Raw genomic sequence first — 7088 nt, forward strand, 5'->3', positions numbered from 1 at the left:
GCCTCTGAGCAGGAAGATAGATGGACTCTGGAACAGGCCAGTGCAGTTCTGCTGCCTCAGGCCACCGTTTGCTCTTGTATGTGAGGCTCTTTTCCCTCATACTGTAGTGCCACCCCCACCCCAATCTCTGGGAGGAGACCTTCCTGATGGAGAGATCCGGAGACTCCCCTCACACTTCCTTGAGATTCCTTTCTTCTTGGGGTTCCCTTACTACCATTTTCCTCTACCCCCTCTTAGTTTTAAGAGATCTCCATCGTCTTTACATTCTGGCCCCAGTACCTGCCCCCAACACAAAAGTCAAGAGAAATATATGGGCCAAGAGCAAAACAGCCAACTGTGGACATGTTCTGTCCTATGCGTGCTGCTGCTATCCCTTAGGGTACGGGGTGCATGATGTTGGACGATGGAGGAGACAGGAGAATTTACTACTGTCTACCCCATGTAGGTAGTGATGTCCTCCTTTGGCCATCGTCATTAGACACTGAATGTTTAGACAACATTGGCTCATGACTATTCAAATCATCTCTGATGACTTTCATGGCCCGTTAGACGAGGGGTTGCCTCTCCCCAAATGGAATGATACTGTTCATTCTTTGGTCAGCCTGATGGCAAACCTGCACTGACCATAAGGGCAGCTGAAAATTGTGATGTTGTGGGCATAGCCATGGGACACATTTCCGTATGGTGACAATTTAGGGGAGAGTATTGTTAGTTTTTTGTTGTTGTGACAAAATACCTATAGGATTTAAGGGAGGAATATTCATTTGGACTCAGAGTTTGAGGTGGTATAGTGCATCATGGGAGAGAGGGCATGGCAGAGCTTATAGCAACAGGAGCATGTGGCTTGGTCCCCTCGCATTTCTGTAGACACGGAAGTAGAGAGCTCCATCTGGAAGTAAGGTAGGTTCTAACTCTCCATGCCCTCCACCCCACAAGCGGCCTCCTTCCTTCACCTAGGACCACCTCCTAAAGGTTCAGAAGCCTCTTTTAAGCATCAGTGCTACCAGCTGAGGACCAAGTGTTCAAACCCAGCCTGTGGGGCACAATTTACATCCAAATCCTAACACACACACAATAAACTTTTTATAATGTCCATTCAAAAGGCCTGTGTCCTTAGAACACACGCGCCAGACTAAATAAAGACAACTGGCTGCCACACACCACTCCACAAGTATCACACTGTGTGTCTTTGGCAAGTTTACTAACCCATCAGATGACGGTATCCTGGGGAAGCAAGCAAGGCAATTGCACAGGCTCGCTCTTTCCACTGTCCTAGAATTCAGAGACAAATATCCAGAAACCAGCCTTCAATGTCACCTTCTATTGACTGGAATGTGACTGCACATATACCATGCCAACAAAAGGATGCCTGTGCTTCCCAGCATGCCTAGAATTCCGAGGTGGAAGCCACAGTCAGGTGTGACTCAGTTTTCTGACTCAGCGCACACAGCAGGTCGCAGCATTTTGTAAGGCCTGTGTATGAATGAGACTTGCAGATCGCCCTAAGGAACGTAAAAGCACCCAGAAGATCTGTGTGCAGTCAAGGAGGCCACAGGGAGACACTGGGTGACTCTGATCCTCCCTTTTCCAAATTCTGACATGGCATGATGCTTAGAGATTGCAATACAAGTCAAGCACTTTCCTCGATGATTTGGGACTCTGAGTCTGTAAAAACATATGGTTCTCAACCTGTGGGTTCTTGACACCTTTGGAATCTAATAACCTTTACACAGGGGTTACATAGCAAATACCTTGTATGTCAAATATCTGTGTTATGATCCATAACCATAGCAAAATTACAGTTCTGAAGTAGCAACAAAAATAATTTTATGGTTGGGGGTCACCACAACATGAAGAACTGTAAGAAAGGGTCGCAGTGTTAGAAAGGTTGAGATCCACTGCTTTACAGGATCATAAATCCCGCCTCTAGAGTTGCTGTGAGGACATTATCCTTTACAAAGAACCCAAGAATTTAATTCACCCCAAAGCATGACCTCAGTTCCACTTCTGTTGCTTCTGCTCTTCCTCGATGCCGCCCAGGAGTGCACTTTCCTTTCATCCTGGAAGGTGATCTTTGCTCACATTCTTAGCTCTTGCCCACACAGCACTTTCCTGTTCTTTGATCCTCACAGCAACTCCAGGAGGAAAGCAAGGAAGCCAGGCTCATTCCCATTTAATAGATGAGGAAGTCAAGAGACAGAAAGATTGAGTGCGCGAGCAAGGTCGCCAGATGGGGCTGTTCTTCCTCAAGGAAGGGATGGATTTTGGGAGATTTGTGCTCCGGATACACCCTGGGTGGATAGACATCAAAGAAGTCTGTAAATTAGAGTGTGTGTCCTGCTTTAATTTGGCTAGTAAAATCACTCTGCCTACCTGTTGGCCAGCTGCTGGGCTAGCACCAGTGGGTTGTCTAATAGAGTCAGGTACTTGGAAGCACATGGGTGCCACCAAAGGGGCTTCTGATGCCTAGCATATTAGGCCCTGTGCAGTCTGGTGAAACCTGGGTTGTTTTTCAGTGGGGGGATAGGGATTCAGTGTCTAGGTATAGGGCAGAAGCAATAGAGAGCTGCTGCATTAAAGGGGAGACTCTGAAAGAGAAGCCTCTGCACACTGTACCCCATTAAGGCCTGGAGCTATAATGGACCCTTTTTAGTTCCCAAATGTTCTGGCTCTAACTTGGATGATTGATCTCTGCCAGGCCCATGCCACAGGGCACACACAGGTGGTTCTCCTTCATTCCCAGCAGGGTGGAAAAATACATGTGTTTTTCCCTGACTGACCTTACTGAGGTGGGAGTTTTTCAGGGAGCAGAGAGACCTTTACAGATCCACGAGCCTGATGGTAAAAGAGCTTCCCAGAAGGGAAACATTCCCTTGAGACCCTATGAGTGGGGGTTGGTGATGTCACAAGTGCCTTGATGGTTTCGGCCACGATGCCTCAGGCACTGGGGGAGCACCGACAGAGTTTTCTTTTCACACACCTGATAGAAAGCAAAGGGGAAGAATGAGGCCTAAGTTCCCCCAAGAGTCAGTGGGGATAGGGCAAAGGGCTGTCTGTAACTTTCCATTCGGATTGAGTCCTACGGCTTCAATCCCAGACACAGCCTCTCCGACAGCCCTGAGCAGTTCTCCTGGAGACTTTAGTTACATGGGTGATCTCAGGCTACAGAGACTGGAAGTATCTGAAGGATTACCTACATGAACAGCCTCCCCGATGCTGGTCACGCCAGTCGTGGCAACTCATCGTTGCACCCCTGCCATGTGTCATTACCACCTTTAAAAGGGCATTTATTTAGGGGGCTGAAGAGATGGCTCAGTGGATAAAAGCACAGGCTGTTCTTCCAGAGCAGCTTGGTTTGATTCCTAGCACCCACGTGGGGGTTCACAGCTCTTTATAACTCCAGTTTCAGGGTATCTGATGCCCTCTCTTGGCCTCTGTGGGTGCCAGGCATGTGGTACACAGGCATAGATGCAGGCAAAGCCACCCATGCATAACATAAAAACAAATATCCAAAATTTAATTGTTTTTGATTCTTGGCAATTTCATATCTCTACATAATGTGTTTGGGTCATTTTCATCCCTCATTCCCCTCCCGCTCCCACTCTTTTCTCAACAAGCCTTCTTTCTCCTTTCATGTCTGTTTTGGTTTTGGACCCACTTACTTTAAATGGGGTTCTTTGATGATCTGGGGTGGGAGGCTGTTTGAAAGAGCATTAATGATAACCTTACTAGTGTCTATACCACTGAAGAAAATGACTGTCCTCCTGCAACCATTAACCATTATCCAGTGCCTGCCGGGGAAGGGTGAAACCTCGAGAGTCCTTATTACAGGTGTACAAGGCAGACATTATTGTACCCATCTTACGATGGGCTAGATGAGCAAACCTAGATGTGGTTTTTCTTTTCTTCCTACATGAGGAAACCGAGGCTTGGGGAGGTTGGCAAGACTCGGGTGTCTAAGCACTTAACCCTATCTGAAATCCAAAGCTTCTGCTTGGACCACCCTGTTTGGCTATCTGGAACTAGTCCTCCCAGGGACAGCCTGTGTCTTTGTTCTGATCCTGGCTCAGGAGTTGCCTGGCAAGGTCAGCTCTCCTGACACACAGCCCTGCAGATAGATACTGAAGAGTCCTCTCCTAATCTCCTCTCCACCTCTTACTTCTAGGCTTCCCTTTGTTTGAGTGTAATATCTGCCTACTTGTGTTTCGGGGTGCTCTGTCTGTTCTAGGTTCTCCTTCCTTTTACCTCCTTTAAATACAGTATTTTTACTTTCAGGTCTTTCACTTACCCCAGCTACAGCTAGAGGTCCACTCTCTTATTTCACCTGAATGACCTCTTTTCAGGCCCAGTGTAAATCATGGATTAGTTGGCAAACTAGGTACATAGGCTAAATCTAGCCTGCTGTTTGTTTTTGTACAACTTATGAACTGAAAGACATTTTTACATTTTGGAGGAGCATGTGTATGTCCAGCAAGTCCAACATTGCTTTTGAAAAGACTATAATTGTTTCCACCATATTGTCTCTGTTTCTTTTTGAAGGATTTGGTTGACTATATTTTCTGGGTCTGTCTGGTCTCTACTCTGTTCCAACTGATCTGTCTATTCTTTTGCTAGCATCACACTATCTTGATCCAGTACTCTGCAGTAAGTTTTGAATTGTGTTGTATTGGACCTCAGTGTTATTTGAGGTCTTTTGCCTCTCCATAGAAACTTTAGAATCAGTTTGCTGATACACACAAAGATTTCTACACTTTTATCGGACTCTAATGACCAGAAGGGAGAAAAGCATCACATGACATATGAAAATCATGTAGAATATAAACTGTAGTCTCTGCAGATGAAATTAATATAGATGCATGCTGATGGTGGCTGCTTTCACAATACTGAAATCATTAATAATATGGAATGGCCATGTCAGAGAATAGACCTTAGGTTCTACAGAACCTGAAACATGGACTCTCTGACTTTTATAGAAAGCATTTGTCAGACTTGACCTAGGTCTTGGGAATGTGGCTTATACTCAGTTTGTTGCTTCCAAACAAAACTCATGTAGTTGAGTGAGCTAGGCTGCCTGTTTTGAGTCTCTCTGTCACCCGTTGCTAGCTGTGTTGATTTTAATGTATCTTGAGCTTTCTGGACCTCACTTTGCTGCCTATAAAGTGAGATTATGGCATGCGTCTCATGGAACTGTCATTGGATTAAAACAATCATTTTGTGTAAGTGCTCTGAAGAGTGCCGGTTACATAGGAGCTGTATGGGAGCAATGGCCACCACTTACATTTGCTATTCTAGCCTGGGAAGGGCATCACCTGAGTGGTCTCAACTCTCCACCCTGCTAACTCACCTCTCCCACTACTGTAGTAACAGCTTTAAAAACTATCTTAAAAAACTGTCTCGTCAAGATTGGTCATGGTTCCCACTTACCCATGCATTAGCCCAGCATCTGTGGCTTTGGAGTTCAGCTCCCTCTATTTCTTTGTTACTCACCTCTTTCTAGCCCTCCTGTCACAGACCCCATGTCCTTGCTTTTTCCAGTACTCCATGCTTGTCCACACGCCACTGATTTTCTATCATAGGGCCCTTTTTGCCCAGAAAACTAGCTTCTGGGAATTTAAAGACTCAATGAGATCAGGAGGTAGGTTATAGCCATTGTTCATGGAAACTGGTGTCTGGCCCCTCAGTGGGTAAGAACTGGAAATCTACTGCGTCTCCTTCATACAACTCTAGATAAATTATTCTCAGGGTCAAAAAGTAAAGCTGCTGAAGAAGGCTGGGGTGGAAAATTAGTCAGGCTCTCTCCTCCAGGTCATGCCGGCCTTTCCCAGTGTCTGCTGCTCTTCAGATGGACTATGCACACTGGGCAGAGAGATGAAAGAGAAAGTCAGAGGGGGCACAGGTCTAAATCCAGGATCAAGCAGCAAGCTAGAAATGTACCTGGCGCTATTGAGACAGATATCAAGATTGTGTTACAATAGGAAGAGTACGCAGAAGCCATTGTGACAGATAGGTTTAATCTCAGCACTTGGGAGACAGAGGCAAGCAGATCTCTGTGAGTTGAAGGCCAAGCCTGGTCTACACAGTGAGCCTCAGGCCAGTCAGGGCTATACAGCCAGAAGTACGCTGGTGTGGGGAGTGTGTCTCTGGGATCTCCCTGTCTATCTTGTCTTCTCCCTTGCCTCAATTCAGCAAGACCCTTGCTGTGCCTAGGTACCTAACTCAGTCATGCTGCTGGGAATCCCCATGATTAGCTCTTTACAGTCTCAATGCCCGTCAGAACGTTCTAGTGTGCCATTTGCCTTCCCTGCTTTGTCAGTGGCAGCTCTCAGTCCAGCATTATGATCCCGGTGTATTCTGCTCCTTAGCAAGGAAACAGAATGGCAATCTGATGGTGTTCCCATACAGGATATAGGGCGACAGCCTCTCTTAGACAACCCTTCTGCACCTTGACCTGGAAATTCTACTAATAACAATTCTAATGATAGAATATATTAATGGAATCATGGTGTCCCAAACTATGAGGGCCACAGAAGTGGAATCTGTGCTTTTCTAAAATAAAGGATATTGCTAATCTGGGCATGTAGATAGATGGGCTTGGGGGAAGGCTATAAATGGTACAAATTGGGGTAAGAGTTTAATTGCAACTTTACAAACCATCTCAGTGTTACTGGGAGATTAGTCTGTACGGACTAAGCTCAGTCCTTAGCACCTATGTAGAAAGCTGAAAATGGTGACATGCTTGTGATCCATTGCTGAGAGAGATGGGACGATCTTGGGGGGGGGGGCTTGCTGGCCAACTAATCCACAGGGATGGACAAACTTGGTTCAGTGAGAAATTTTATCAAAAAAAATAAGGTGAAGAATAATTGGAGAAGACACCATTGGCCAACACATATACATATAAAACTGAACTATCTCTGTTTATTTGCTTATGTATTTATTTCTATTAATTTTCAGGGCCCTCCCAAACCCATAGCTCTTCTGGAGAGAGTACAGTGGCACGGCAGACCCAGCAAGTGGTAAGGATTTCACTCTGGTGGGAGATGTGTGTGTGTGTGTGTGTGTGTGTGTGTGTGTGTGTGTGTGTGTGT

Source organism: Psammomys obesus, unplaced genomic scaffold (genome assembly GCF_907164565.1).
Source record: "Psammomys obesus unplaced genomic scaffold, mPsaObe1.curated_primary_1811, whole genome shotgun sequence".
NCBI classification, from domain to species: domain Eukaryota; kingdom Metazoa; phylum Chordata; class Mammalia; order Rodentia; family Muridae; genus Psammomys; species Psammomys obesus.